The 16,441-nt window shown below is 34.1% G+C and overlaps 1 protein-coding gene across 2 annotated transcripts in view; it reads left to right on the top strand.

Annotated features, from left to right (window-relative positions):
- Positions 1 to 14,337, top strand: part of LOC149801584 (myelin expression factor 2-like) — a 45,083-nt gene extending 30,746 nt beyond the window's left edge. Inside the window, exons 13-16 of one of the 2 annotated variants that reach the window (XR_016420685.1) lie at positions 2,457 to 2,552; positions 7,140 to 7,293; positions 8,657 to 8,750; positions 13,158 to 14,337. The gene's annotated coding sequence lies outside the window, so the exon portion shown is untranslated. The remainder of the gene's footprint in view (positions 1 to 2,456; positions 2,553 to 7,139; positions 7,294 to 8,656; positions 8,751 to 13,157) is intronic. The other variant, XR_016420686.1, reaches the window with a different exon arrangement.
- Positions 14,338 to 16,441: the final 2,104 nt, after the last annotated feature.

Genomic DNA, 16,441 nt, shown 5'->3' with positions numbered 1-16,441 from the left:
AAGTTACGGAACAGCCAATTGTCTACCAATGGAGCCCAGGGATGTCAACAGTAGATAGGACTGTTATTCCTTGCGAATGATTTTGTGGATGGGTGAGATCAGACCTGAAACTATCCATCAGTACCAATACATGTTTGGGGGAGGATTTATTGGCCTATTTACTAGTGAGCCATTCTTTTTATGAACTGGAATTGTATGGTCATTCTCCATAAGCAAGAAGGGAGGTTGTATTGTTATTAATCCTTTGTTTTGAATGTTTTCTGATTAAACTTTGAAATGTATCCCTTGTGTATATTAGAATTGATCATGTGGACAGATTGTGTACATTTTTTTAAATGGAAAGGATCATACAGACAGGGTAAATTAAATGTATTTCTGATGCACTGAAAAATAATTTTAATCCAGGAAAGAGAAGTTTCTTAATGGATATTACGGAACAAATTAAAACTTAAGAAAAAGATTTCTTTATGTGGTATAATCCACCTGTAGCTAAGGTATAAACACTTTTCGCCAGTGATTGCTTTCTTTTCCTTATTTGAATTAAGGATAAATAGAAAATGTGAAGTCTGGATATTCTCAGATTTTGTTCATCATCATTTGGCTCGAGACATTTAGTGTTGAGTGAATCTTGATTTGAAATTGTTATCCAGGTGGTGTGAGAAGAATGATGGATATAGACCTTCTAAGTATTTTATAATGGCAAAGAGAATTTAACAAGGATAGTTTAAAAAATCAAGGGCATTACATTCTATGGTTGTAATCAAGATTGAACAAGATTTTAGTTGTTAATTGTATTTGATTGATCATAATTACTTAGTAACCATGTGTGCACCTTTTTCAATGTGTTTTTGTATGGAATCGAGTTATATTGTTATTTTCATTTCAGCCTGTCAAGCAAGTCGTTAGGAGTCAGTATTTTGTTATTAAAAAAGGATTTTCACCATTTTTTGTATATTGCAAATTCCACTGTATTTTCCTGTATATATCTTTTGGGAATAGAGTTTGAGGTCTCGTTTTGTACATTTTGTCAGAAAAGTGTGAAATGTTTTACTTTGCCTCATAGATTCTTTATGCTCAGTACTTTAGCAGGCCTGTATAATAAATAATTAGCATCCAACAAGTATGTGACTACAAGCCTTCATTTTAGAACAGGTTAAATGATGTAAACTAATGGATTATTTAAGTTGCATTGGTTGGAGATTGGCCCTGAGGCAACTGGAGTTTTTGACTGTCAACTTTCTGGAAGTAATATATTCAACACAAGGTTGACAGCTAACTTAAAGGAGTATCACTGGCTGTGTTGGCAGTTGACAGCTGACTTGGAGGAAGTATACAGGCTTGTCTCGGAAGTTTGACTGCAGATGTTATGCTTGTCTTGGAAGTTTACTATTGACAAGCTATTGACTGATGGTAACAAACAAAGAGTGCATGGTTGATGGTTGTACTGTGTCAGTGACTACGTCATGGTAAGCTGGTACATTACAGGTAACATTTTGTGTGCTGATTCAGGTGTAAATTTAATTTCAGTGGCAAGGGAACTTGGTCCTGTAAAAATGTTCAAATGTTTTCTTTATTCGAAGTGGCAGTGTGGGAAAATTTGGAATTATAAATGTCAAGTTAACTTTTGTCATAATTTGTAGCTTTGTTCATTAGTTCATTGCAAATTAATGGTAATTTGACTATTGGAGTAGATAGTTTTGTTAAATTAAACTCCTATTTAAAATTTCAATTTTGAAAAGGACGATACTGCTTTTGGGTCTGCCAACAAGTGTGATATTCACTTGTCATTCGTACCCATGGAAATGCTTCATGCTTTTAACACCGAATATCAATGATATCAATATCAATTCATGACAGCAAATTTGATATTGATAGATTCTTCTCAAGTTCATTTGCTTGCACCCCCAAAAGTTGCTTATCTTGTCATGAGTTCTCAATGACTAAGGTGTATGTCTTGGTACAGTCAAGTTCTTCAAGTAGTGTTACTGTTCTCATTCTTTCATTATTCAAGTCGTGTTACTGTTCTCAATCTTCCGTTATAGCCATATAGAAAAATATATCTCTTTAGTATGGAATTGGTGGTGGTTTAAAAATATTAAAATGGAAGAATTGCAATACATTTTTAAAATTACTTTTAACCTATGTGTGGAGAAGTTGATCATTATGCACAGCAATCTGTAAATCCCTTATCAAATGGATGTGTTTTATAATGGAAAAATAGGACAAGTCCTGTAAAAAAATTGTATTTAGATTAAACCCTTTTATTACTAACCTTTAAGATTACAAGTTTTTTTTAGACAAGATATTAATTTCATTTTGAGAAGTTGATGTATTTAAACATTCTGTATTTCTTTAATACTGGTCCAGTAATAAACAAAATCCAAATTCATTTTTTTTAATAATTGGAACTACCCTTGAAAGAATAATTTTCTACTTGTATTTTCAAATTGTTTCAGAATGGAAAAAAGCAATAGCAGTACTGAAATAGTAGCCATATGTGCTATCCCTGGAATCGGTTCAACAGCTGTGGTGTGTTTAAGCCTTGACTTCGGGTAAGTTTTAAGAAGGAAATGCATTTGTTATACTTTAACAGTTACTTGCCTGGACTTTGACAGGACGATATTTTACTTTTTGTCTTGTGTGACAAATTCAAAGACAATAGTTCAGAGATTTAATCTATCAGTATAACTAACATTATTCTGGTTCAGTAGCCACACTGTAACACTTTGCAAGATGTATGAAAACCAAGTGGTGTTTCTTTCTACAGACCCAGAAACTGGTAATTTTACCAACTTTATTCCATTGTATTTCCTGATTGCTGTCATTAGTTTGGACAGTCAGCTACTATGGTGTCCACAGGCAAGGCACTTTCCTCCAATAGCCTTGGCAGTAAATAACCATTTTGTTTTGTTGCTATTCTATACACTACAAAAACAAAAATCATTTCATGCAGTAATTCAAGTTCACGGCCATCAGCAGTGATCAAACTTTGTGGATTATTTGTTGTTACATGTTTAGGCTCGAATAAACAGTAACACAATAAAGAGTGAAAACAACAAGCTTTGAAAAATACAACAAATGATTTATTTTCCAGGAATAATACTGTAAAAATGGAAAAATATGAGAACTTAACGGTTTCCAGAATCAAATCCAAAAATAGTACAAGAATAATCCAGGAATACAGTTTTTGAAGTTCTAATATTGAAATGTTCTAAAGATTCCTAGTTCGAGTCCCGACGAAGAATTCAAGATGGAAGGCGATGATATATGCTGTAGCCTGTACTGTCTTGATGTCTACAGTTCCTTGTAGAAACAATAATTAATCCTCTGGTCTTGGAAATCCAAATAAAATTTTCAAGAAATGTGATTGTTCAAGAGTTATGTATGAATACATAAATATTTCCAGAGAAACGAATAAATCTTCTACAGTCCAAATAATCTAAAGAAAAATTTACATATAACTCAAAACCTTCAATAATGGTCACAACAGAAGAAAACAACTTGACATAAAGTGTTTAAAAGCCCGGACTCTCTGATCCTCTCACTAAACATCACTATTAATACTAAGTATTTTGCAATTTTGGAAATGCCTAATTGCAAAATAGAGGATCACATGATCATGTTTACATGTAAAAGTAACATAGTTCCTGTATGTCCTTGATAAAAACCAATCATTTTACTTCGAGAAAAAGTTTACTTGACCCTCAATCAAGGCCAGGAACTAAGTTAAAAATTGAAACAAGTGTCTATTAATTGTGGCTAATACAGCAAAACAAGAAGGAGCCTTAAGCGTGAGGTTGTGTTTGAAGAAAGAGATATGACTGAACACGGAGCTTCAAGTTTTAAAATAGAAACTGTATGTAGTTTTAATCTTGAAATTGTTCGATCCGGCTGTTTTGGGATTGAGTGGAAATGGGACAGACAATAATTGCAGTGAGCCGGATAAATCTAAAAATATAGAATACAGTTAAACTGAGAGAATATTAATATATCTAAGATGAAATAGTTAAAAATGTTGATATGCTGTTTTAAATAAGTAATAATATAAAGAGCAACTATTTTTGTTACTTTTTTATGGGGTGGGTTGGGGTATAAATAACAAGGCCTCTGCACAGGAGCCCACATTAGTTTAAATTTTTCTCATGAATTTAATACTCCAAGGTGGGTTTCTCACGGGTTTCCAGCACGGTTTCACTTTAAAAAGTATATTGTTATTTGGATATCGTTTTCAGTGTAGGAATTGTTGAATGGGGGTCCTGTATAGTCTTCCCATGTTGAAAGGGGTTTTTCTATCAGTAAAGAGTGTGAAGATGTAAATGTGAAGGAAAGGACTGGTTGCAAGGAGAGTGAGTATTGACAGTGTAAGAAATGCTGGTGGAATTTGCCAAATTGATGCTTATAAATTCAGACAGTGCTTACAGTAGGTACAGCATGTACTTGGATGAGCAGAGGAAGAACATTGAGCAAGACAGAAGAGGACAGAAAAAGAAAGCACTGGATGAAGAACTAGCAGAGTCAGAGAAGAAAGGCAGGCACTGAAACAATGACTATGACAGCGACTGCTGATAACTATGCATTGAAAGCAGAGACCCATTGAAAAATTTAATTTATCATGACGTCAAATAGTTTGAGGAAAAGTATTGGGGTCAAAATCATTGAACTTGGAGCTTTTGAAACACAACTTGATGACAAGTTACAAGAACTGAAAAATTCACTTAAAATATTTTGGACTTTGTAATTAGTGTAGTGTTATTAGAGTCAAATGAACATTGTAAGATACATGCTACTAACCCTGCCACTGGGACATGAAGGCTCTGGTTTCTGCACAATAATGTCGGGTCTACGCAACAGTTTTTGGTCTAACTTTGTCTATGGCTTTCACTTAGACCCCTCTCCTCCCAAATATGTGCGTTTTCTTTTGCAGTGGTTTTAAATTCGTATTGGTAGGTGTGGTGGGGTTTATATGTATGTATATATTATTATTATATATAATGTGCTAAGTGCTTTAAAGTACTGGTCAAAATCAGTATTTTTGTCATGTGCAGTCAGTATTTTTGTACTAGGGTTGGCAGCTATGATAGTATTCATGCAGAACAATGTCATGATAAAGTTCTTGCTTTAATGTTAAATCCTCTTCTGGAAATGTCCTCCAGTAAACAAAAATCTTGAAGAGTAAGGGGAAAATCAGCCTCTTAAAATATCCAGACAATTGGCACAGTAGTATTAAAAATAATATTCAGATGCTTTGTCATGCTTGAGAAACTACAAAAAAAAAAATGAAATTCAGCAATTACATTTTATTGGACATGTTTTGATTTTAGTATTGCCCATGAAAGTAAAAATGATTGCCGTCACCATGTGTATGTCAGGGTTTTCAATTGATGTATACCATACCCATGGGTTTCGACACATGGAATTTAAATTTGACCCATTTTTGATGTGCAGAAATTCGGACTTGTGCTCTTTTTGACACACAGATTTGAACAGGAGCATCAATCTTAATTACCCTTGCTTTGCCTCCAGCTTAGTTTCTTTCTAAGAATGCGTTGTCCATAACAAATTTACTATAGGAGGCACTGACTGACATCTGCTCATGAACAGTTTACATGTTGACAGCCAATATCTCACCAAAATATATATATGAACTGGGTGGAGCTAACGCTTGGGTGCAGCTGAATTTGTTTGACTTGTTTTGAGACTACATTTGGAGTTTATGATAGAGGAAAAGGAAACAATTACGACATGAATAGACTGCCATTTTGATCATATATAAGAATGGGTATGTTTGGACATCAAATTTTAATCTGCTGGTTAGAACTGGAGCATATAGAGCTTGTAAAGCCGATAGTCAAGGTGTGGACCAACTTTTATAATTTTATTGGCAATTAATTTCCTTCATTTGGCAGAATGTTTAAAACTTAGAAATTATTTATGACTTCTCTGGATTCATTTCTGATAAAATATTGACGTTTGATTTCATTTTTTAAAAAAACTAAAGTCATTTACACATGGGATTGTGCTTTATTGGTGATTAATTTCCATTAATCAGAAAAATGTTAAAAAACTTGAGTTTTAATTAATGGATTTATTCTGAAGAAAAATGAACTCGGTGCATACATCTGAACTTTAAAATCACAATGGCACAAAGTACATTTTCTTCTGGCCCATTCTCAGAAATGACCTGACATGAATTTTCTGACCCTCAGACTCCAGAGAAACAGAAAACTTCTGTCAGCTCAGAGAAAGAAGAGAGTCAATCTCTGAAATTTGATAGTAAATTTAAGAATGAGTGGAAAAGTGAACTGACAAAACTGATATACATCCTTGATATCTGAATAATATATAACCTTCATAGTTGTGTGGGTATATGTTTACATATAAAATGATCTGAACAGATCATAATAGAATATATTGAGAAGTTGAATATATAATAAGTATAAAATAATCCTCTCTTTTGTATACAAAATACACACATTGTTAAAAAGAGAAACATTTTCACAACTCAGATTGTATGTTTCTCATAAAATACAGTACAAACATTTCTCATTATTCAGCATGAGACAAGAAATCTTCAGCATCATTTGTTTCCACCAGTAATGAAGAATCACAGCTATGGGCTCATGTCAGTTCAAAAGAAATGACTCGAGATTTAAGTTTAGAGATATTGGAGTCAGTGGTCAACTGACTGGTCAGTTTTGAATTTTGCTGAGAACACTGTATATCAACACATACCCTTCCCCAAACATGCAGCCTGTGTCGAGAGATCTGGCAACAACTATTTGACATACATTGCGTTCAGAACTGCAGTTTCTGAAACCTGACAAATAGGCCTCAAGTGTAATTGCAAACATTTAAGATGCATTAAACCAAATTTTAAAACTTTTAACATAAATGTTTTAAAAATCGACTAAAACAGTACTTGATATTTCATTAGATTATACTGAAAATGAGTCCAATGTGACAAATTCAGACTACCTTACTGAGAAGGTCTTTCTAGTGTTGGCAGATAAGAATTATATACGGGCTATGGTCTTGTTGTATTTTTTCACAACCAAATTATATTCTGTGGCTCCCCTTAGGTTCTGCATAAATGGATTCTACTGTATATTAAATTTAGTTTTTCTCTCTCTTTTTAACAGTAAACAGAATGGTGGAGAAAACAGATTTTAGCTGCAATTACAGAACGGTACCAGATTCATGAGACTAGCAACATTGCATTCAGCACCTTTGAGAGAACAGTGTATATTGTGCCAACAGGGCAGCATTACACAAGAAGGTTAAAGAGATTCAAAGGTGAGATGTTGACTTGTTTTATAAAAATTTAACAGGAATTTTGATAATTATACAAGACTTGGATGGTGTTTTTTTTTTTAATAAGTTTAATAGTATATGCAATATCTACTTATTCTGAAAGTGTTCACTATTCATTATTTCAGTCAGTAGGAAACCTACATGTCACTCATGACAGTACACTGACATTACACCAACATGTAATAGCCATATATAAGGCTGCATATCTGGAGCTGGGGCACATCAGGTCCATCAGTTTTCATTTGGCTGATTCCACTAAAATACTTGTGTGTTCCTTAGTATTTTCAAGACAGGACTATTGTAACTCGACGTTCATTTCAGGTATCTACTACAGAAACTACCCAAAAGCTCAAAACATGACAGCTCGGATCATCTTAAGAGTATGAATAACTGAACACATCCACCCCTACTCTGCAACCTTCACTGACTACCCATTGAATCCAGAATCAAATACAAAATCTGTCAACTATGCTACATTTTGTAACTGGTTCCAGTCGAATATACATATCTGACATCACCCACATGTACACCACACCCATACACTTGTGCTTCCAACACGACACTTGTATTTCCATGGTTCACAGAGTGGGGATGTTCTTTTGTATACCAGGGCCGAGGTACTTGGAGCAAATGGCCCATAGATCTTAGACAATATAACACTGTGATCTCATTGAAGAGTGCGCCTATAAAACTTGCTTAGACTTAAAGAGTTAATGTTTACTTCATAATTTTTGTTGGCATGTTTTTTTGGGGTGCATTTTCATGATGTTTGTTTTTGTAATTTTGCTTTGCATGTTTTCCTGTGTTATCTAATATTGAAAAGCGCTTTCAGCTTCTAAAGATTAGGCATTGTACTAAGACCACATTATTATTATTATTATTATTATCATCATCATCATCTTAAAAGTTAGGGCTACCTTAAGGTCACTGATATTAGTCACTTATGAAAGAGATTAGATTCAAATAAAATACTTGTGTCTGCACTAGCAAATGATGATATGGGTAGATATCACTTTTCCAGTGGCATTGACATCAATTTTAAATTGCATGATCAATTTTTTATTAATTAGGTTACATCTGGAGGTAGGCACCAATTTCATTGTAACCTTAAATTACAAATTACAAGTATTTTAGACTGCTCCAGTGGCCTAAGTGGTTAGAGTGTCCGCCTTGGATGTTGTGAGGGCATCATAATTCCCCATTGCTAGACATCACTATAAACTGCAACACTGCAGACATCATAGCGATATGACTTAAATTGTTAAAGCCAAGTCAGAAATCCAATCAAACACACCTAAAAGTTTTTATCATGGAGCAATAGCATACTATTCCTTCATTTTTTCAGATTCTGCTGGAAATTTATTGAAGTTGCCATCACTAGTTACCATTTGAGGGCAGAAAAATTCATAATTTTGCTCAACTTCTAACAGGTTATTCCGGTAAGGATGACCAACAATAAAAGATATCACAGTCATATTGTGGTCACATGTCTTATGTAAACAATGTCTGGCACAACTCTACTTTTCGCATGGTTTAATTTAGAGGATGTTATTATGCCATTGGCACAGTTGAAAATGTCCCTGGCTCTTTTTGAAAATTCTTGTGCACCAGGATTTTGCATAAGCACCACAATGGAATTCTCCCAGACTTGGATGCACCATTTAACTTTTATTTCCTGAGAAGTACAAATATCAATGTAGCATCTGCATCAGTGAGCTGTGTATTGAAATAGGCGATTGAAGTTTGGCAACTTGACAGTTTCGCTCTTTTTACATGCCATCTAGAGCTATTATATGTGCAAGTTCAGTTATATTCGAAAGCAATTTGTTTGTGCTAAAGTCGGTAAGATTATCAAGTAGTTTGTTAGTGTTACTAGTTAAATAGCAGATGTGCTAACCCTTTAATATTTGACATAAATCTTATAGAAATGACCCTTAAAATACAGGCTTGAAAAATAATAGCAAATACTTTGTTGAAGCAAAATCCTGATAAAAGCTTGTCATGTTTTGGGTATGAATCTGGGTTTCATAATGAGATTCAGTGGAGTTTGTTAGAGAAACAGACCAACTTTACAGGCATAACTCAAGCACTTTAAACTGCTCATTTTTTCTGGCAAAATGTCTATGATCAAGCAGTTGTATATGGAATTTTTAAAAAATGGCATCCAACAAACGATGAGCATGTTGATGATGAAAGGGACAATAAGCCTCTTAAAATGTTTAAATTGCACAAAAGAATAACATAGAAATCTTCTGTGGAAAAAATCAGGAAGACAGTTACATTTACTGGATACACCACTCCCTCGATAACTCGCGCACATCGGGGTCCAGAAACATCGATCACACTATAAGCGAGGGGCGAGTTATCGAGGGACCTATAAAATAAGCCCAAAACCAATAAAGTGATTGACGACATAACGGAAAAATAAGGGGGGTGGGTAGGCAGATTATACTGTTGAATACTCACTTTATAATCGTTCTGAGATTAACTGTTAATAAATATCTCTTCATAACGGTGTACTTTATTATTTTCTCATAGGACATTAAAAATTTCAGGATAAATTACAGTATATTGAGGCGATCATCGAAAACATTATTCCACGTGGTTTCTGTTCGCTGAACATGTGTACCACTTCACACATTGTGTACTACGTCACTAATTTTTATGTTGAATTGTATACATTCTAGTTTTATTGTTTGAGCCAAATTAGAAGTTTTTTTATACACAAAAGATCGACTCTTTTCGAGAAACAGTGTCGATCGAACGATAGATAGATTTGAATGTGATAGAAGTAAAATGGAAAACAAAAAAAAACCAAGAGTTAATCAGTACTAACATATTTAATTGGTCTACATATTTAAAACAACGTAAATTAGAAAAAGTTAGTACTTGCCGTTTGTGCCACGCTTGACAAATATCAATTCACTTTTTGAAAAAATCTGTTAATTTTTTTTGTGTGTTACTCCTTGGTTTCTCCGCCGCCAAGCAAAATCCCTCAGATTTCTCAACTGCATGCGCTTTACGTAGTCAACATTTTGGGTCTCCAGCCACCTTATGGCAATATCAAAATATTTGCTTCCTGTGCAGAGGGGTGGGGGTGCAACATCTGTGTCTGCATCACTTTCAACACTTGTGTTACTCCAGTTAGAATCGTCTTCTGCTGCAAATTTGTTCGCTATAGAAATAATTATAGTTTCATCTGACATGTATTCGGCTGTAGGGCAATCATTGTCAGCACAAATCCACTCCTCCATCAAGAGAAACGCCCATCTCGGGACCATGAGTCTGTACTAATTTCTCCCAAACAGCCTCGGCATTAATGACATCAGTTTCACTGAAACATTCGAAGTCACTATCGTCGTCGTTGTCTCTGTTACTGTTTTGTCTTACGTCAAAGGCAGCTCCAAGACCCTAAATCCAGCACCCGAGGTCTCTTGTAATCAATTTTTTTTTTTTAATGCAACAAACACTTCCCCAAGTTGTTGATCAAAACAAAGCCGGCATGTACATGTAATTAGGTTCTCACAGAAGTACTCACGGTTTTCGATGTGACGGTCGATTGACTCTTTTCATGTTTTCAATGAACAGACTATGTTGTGATTATAATGTTTACACTGAAACAGAATTAAAGGATTAGAACGTGACTTTCACACAGGAAGTCGTTTAACTGGTGTTTATTTCATTCTCTGTTGCCACCTGTTAACATTTACCAGAAGTTTTCATTAATCGCTATTTCACCAGACTGTTTATTTACAGTATGACAACTATTTATCCTAAAAACTTACATAATATATGATATCTTTAAACAGAGGTCTCGCTAGGATTTTAAAACTGGGTCTTTCTGCCTCTGAATTCAATCACTAAATATCAGTATATTTTCTCACTCGGCCGCCAAGTCAAAGCCTTTGAACTAGCCGCCTAGCTGATGCATCATGTTCTTTTTTTTTTTTTAATGTACTCTTATGAAATAGCAACAGTACATCAAAGAGTCTTTCAGTCACTGAATTCTGTCATTGTAAATATCAGCACAGTAAACTGATCAACACATTTTCCCACAAAGCAGGTGGTTGAAACAGGACCGGCAAATCTTTGAATTTTCCCACACACCTATTACATGCGCACGGATGACTCCCGCCTCAGTGATTTTCTGCGTCGCAGATCAAAAATTGGCATCCAAATACGCGTAATTAAGCGTTTTCGAGATCTCTGAAATTAATTCTTCTCTAGAACTTGCAAATTTCAAAATATGGATTATATTTTTACAGGCATTAATCACCATTTTCGATGATGAAACGAGCAATGTATCAAGGTTTAATTTATCAATTCTTATCATAATTTTTTTCATGTTCAGCATATTTTAAAGATATTTTAAATACATTTTCTCTGGAAAAAATCGGGAGCCAAGATGGACACCGCGTTATAAGCAGGATCGCGAGTTATCCGGGTGCAAGTTATCGAGGGAGCAGTGTATGTTGATTTGAGTATGTAATAGGTTGAAGAGATGTTTGTCATTGCAATCAGTAATTCATGGGGAAAAAAGCCAAAAGGAGGTTTCTAACTGCAGTTTGCGAAACTACTGGAAGCAATTAAGCTTGAAGTTCTAAGTGAACTTTACAAACTTTTTGATTAGAACATATTTTTTACTGTCACTGCAGCAGACTTCGAACACACCTTTGAACTTTTTAAATGCATGTTTTCCAACTTCACTATAGCAGCACGTGATATTTTTTTATTGGTCTTGCTTACAAAAAAAACATTTGCCTTACTGGTCTTGTTAGGTTTGGCAGGTCTTAAACAACATATTTCGAACATACCCATGACATTGATCATGAAACTGTTGAATGTCAGTCAAAATGTTGTGAGAAATAATTCAAAATGAATTGAAACTGCATTACTGCAATTATTACTTGCAAGCAAAAAAAAATGCATAATGGTATTCCTAACAAATTGTAATGACTTTGTTATTTTTATGTTATTGACTTTATATATAATTTTAAACATGTCAGTGATAGAATATTCATCTTGGAAATACTAAGATAAATTTATATTGATATCTTGAATAAAGTTTTTCATTTATGATTATGTAATAAATTTAATTCTTACCATACAAACTAGTAACTATTCCACTATTAGAGGAATAGTTGATATTTTAAGCATAGTTTTGGGTGATATGTATCATCACTAGCAAGTCAAAAAGAAAAGTAGTGGTCAATGTAAAATTCCTGGTGATCACTTTGGAAAGTCTTGATGGGGCAGTCATTAATCCAAGATTGAGATTCTAAAAATAATTATTAATAATTATAATAATATATCAATAATTATTTTGAGATTCTAACAAGCATTGTGTTTTCTTGAATCTTTAGTAGTTAAGTATTTGTTCTGGTATAGGTTTCAAGATGTGACTTAAATTCATCAGTTATATTTGGAATCAGTCTTGCAAATTTTAATGAATCATTAACAGTAAGATCGTTGTATAGAAATTGGCCATCAAGATTAATTGAATTTAAATCATCAGTTGTGTTCATAGTCATAGAAAACTTGAATTTAAAGAAAAATAAATTTATAATTAATAAAACGAAATGATAATGACTGCACAGTATCATTAAGATGCAAATGAGCCCTTAGCGCCACTTGACATGTACTTTTGTGATAATTGTACAAATGAATGATTCTTTAAAATATGGCTCTAAAACGACAGTCTTTGTAGCTTTTTGCCCCATTGTTGATCTAAGCTTGTTCATATAAATGAAAACAGAAACCAAAGTGGCTTGCAGATGTGCTGTTCAGATTTGTTTTGGAATGTATCATGAATTTAATGTTCTTTTTGCGTTTTTTTTATTTTACAGGAATCTGGCATTCATGTCTGTCTTGAGAAATCAACAGGAGATCAAAATTATTTTAGAATGGCTAATTAAGTAATTTTTTAATGACTTTTTGTTGGAAATTAAAATGTTCAATTCCAGTTCTAATGCTTTGAAATATTTGTGTATAGTTCACATCAGCAGTGTGTAGCAACTGCCCAAGCAAACCCTGCAAAAGGGGGTGGGATTAGGCCCATTAAGTCCAAAAATTCACATTAAACATTTATTTTATTTATGGGAGCATCTCCTAACATCTAAGGAAGTGAGCGGCAGAATTTCTTGTCATGCCATAAGCAAGTTTTCTCATTTTCATACACCCACCTTTTGGGCAGAACTTGCTGTGCTGTGACCCTGTCTATCAGTTAACTTCTTTTCTGCATGATAAAGTTTGATGTACCTGTCTTTGCCAAGCTGGTGATGCAAATTCGTGACAAAAGAAGGTATTTATTTTGGAGTTAAAGGTCAAAGTTACTTACAGAAATAAAGAAACATTATTTGCACCCAGTAACATCGACACTGCATCACAAACCTGGCCCAAACCCGAGATAACTTGCATTTGATTAAGGAAAAGGCAATCAATTTTGGAGTCTAGGTCACTGTTACTGATAGAAGAAAATTGGTTAGAAAAAGTTTGTGACCATTGCCAATTTAAAAATATCACTTTAGGCTCAGATGGTGTCAGCACTCAGCAGTTAAAAAGAACAAATGTTCTTATAAATTCTTGGAGATTCATTCAGATGGTAGAGTGAAGCATCCACCCAGGACTCTTGCTAGCTTTACTGGTTATAGACCAGAAGATATTCCGTGATTGCCTTTCCTCTATCAACTGGTGTTATTTAGCATAAGTTTGTTGTCACTACTCCCAAAATTTACTGGCAGATTGCTATATAATTTGACACACATTTATTCCAAGGTGCAGTAGGTCTTTTAAAAAAATGGAGCCCATGGAAATCCAATATGACTGCCACCTCAGTCATCTTAAAATTATCACTTCTAGTCCTCAGTCACTTGTGATGTATTTAGTTGGTTCTAAATAAAATTGTTCCACTTGCATATGTGCCAACCATTATGTTTTTGGGATAATCAATATGCTTTTCCACCGAATTATGTCTACTTTGTATATGGATTATGCTTTTCCAGAACATTAAAAAATAAAGCAACAAAATGTGTTTGTCGTATTTTATTATCTTTAATTCCACTGCTCATAAAAATGAGAATATTTTAAAAGAAAGAGCTAATTTGTCCATCATAGATCTACACATACTTTCCAAAGTTTCTATTTATACAACTGTAAGATCCTTTTCAATGAAAACCGGATTTTTTATTTTAAAACTTCATTACACAGATTCATTATATTGGTGATCAAGTTAGCAGACTAGTCTGTACTTAACAAAGCGAAAGAGGCTTTCATGGCTTGACTTGTTGATGAAAAGTCTAGAGCAGATGGGTCTTTTTAATCTTCAAGACATGCAATTGTAAAAACTGCTTTACAATTTTGTAAAGAAGAATATGAAAGTCGTGCAATACAGCACTAAGATTGAGGGTAATTGGCAAATGTTAGACATGCAGAATAGTTAAAGCAAGTTGCATATAAATAATTTGCTGATATTTTTTGTTTGTATTCTGATAATCCACATGGACTTTGTCAAGTATTCTGACTGACATATCCAGGTTAGTAAAAATGTACATTTTCCACAGTGTACTGTAATTGTGGCATGTAATACATTAGGTATGATGATGTAGGCTCAGTGAAGTAGGGGTACTAATAGTAGTACTAGTATTATGTATGTGACACTTTTTATGCTCAGTTAAGCTTTTCTGTCACTTTAATAGCAACAAATATGCTTGTGGGGGGCATCATGTATGCCCTTGGATGCCTTCAAAAACCTTGCTTCATCATAGCAGCTAATTGAAACGTGGTTTTTACTGGAAATTCTTTTGTTTACCTGCTGTTGATCTAACATCAAGAGTGTGGCAGCCATTTTGAAAATCTGGCAATTGACATTTGTTCCTTTTGGCTGAATTGACATTACGTTTTTCACGCAAAGACTTGTGCTGGCTAGTTGGTCCAACATGACAATGGTGCTAATCTTATTCAAATGTTGCAACCATCTTGAAAATGTTGCTACTGCTTGTGAACAGATGGTTATATCAACATGGAGATTTTTGCTTAAAGATGCTATGTGTCCAAAAGGACAATTATATCATTCAGGCATAGCACATAGCCACTGTGGTAGCTATCTTAGAAATCTTGTCACTAGTCTTTCAGACAAGATGGTCATAACTTCATTTTAGTTTTTCAAAGCAAAATATTATCTAAATTTAAATGTGGCTATTTCTCGGCTGTATCAGATTTTCTGTCCAGTTTATTAGGTTATAGGTCAAAGGCCTTGTGAACGATTTTAGATGCATTATTCTGTTTTGAATATTTTTACTCTGATCATGTTAATTTGATATATCAGAAAAAGTTTTTGTTACCCAGTGTAGTATGTTGGAATTGGAATAGCTTCGGCAGTTAGAAGTATAAAAGGACAGAAACTTGAGGATTCCTGGAAATTCTGTGCCAGTATAATGTCAATCTCTTCTAATGGCTCTTGATAGCAGATTTTCTGTCTTTGAATTTGTATCATTATGAGTGTTTGTGTGCTATACAAGTTTGGATTCTGTCAGACTAGTATTTCTTGAGTTTTATTAAAATTGTGTTTGACTGCTCCAGTGGCCTAAATGTTTGGCGTGTCTGCCTCAGATGTGGGAGGTCTGGGTTTGAACCCTGCTGATTCATACCAAAGACATTAAAAATGGTACAAGCAGCTGCCTCACTTGGCATTAAGAGGTTAGTGTTAGGACTGGTGTCAGGATAATGTGACTGGTGGTACATGATGCTATGTGTCTGGGGGCACACCATTTTAGAGGGACTAGTTAAAATAATAGTACATAATGCAGTATTTGTGTTATATAAATGATGTAACTTTGTGGTCTGCACTCTATTATTGTATTTTCCTTGACTATCATAGCTCAACAAAACGTGGTTAACCTTAAATGAATTGCATCGTGGAATTATCTCTTGCTGTGTTGTTCTCTCTTGCTGTGTCGTTCAGCTTGAGTGTACACTTGAGATTTTCAGGCATTTATGATTATATTTGTTTTCTTAATTACATTTCTTTCCAGAACTAAGAGCTCATTCATTGATTGACAAATTGTGTGTTCACATAAATTTAATCTCTTGTCAATCTAAACAAAATTAAAAAATTTCCACACCATAAGAGTGA

Source organism: Sinohyriopsis cumingii, chromosome 4 (assembly GCF_028554795.1).
Source record: "Sinohyriopsis cumingii isolate HCF-2022 chromosome 4, ASM2855479v2, whole genome shotgun sequence".
NCBI lineage: Eukaryota > Metazoa > Mollusca > Bivalvia > Unionida > Unionidae > Sinohyriopsis > Sinohyriopsis cumingii.
This window is presented reverse-complemented; position numbering and strand designations above follow the sequence as displayed.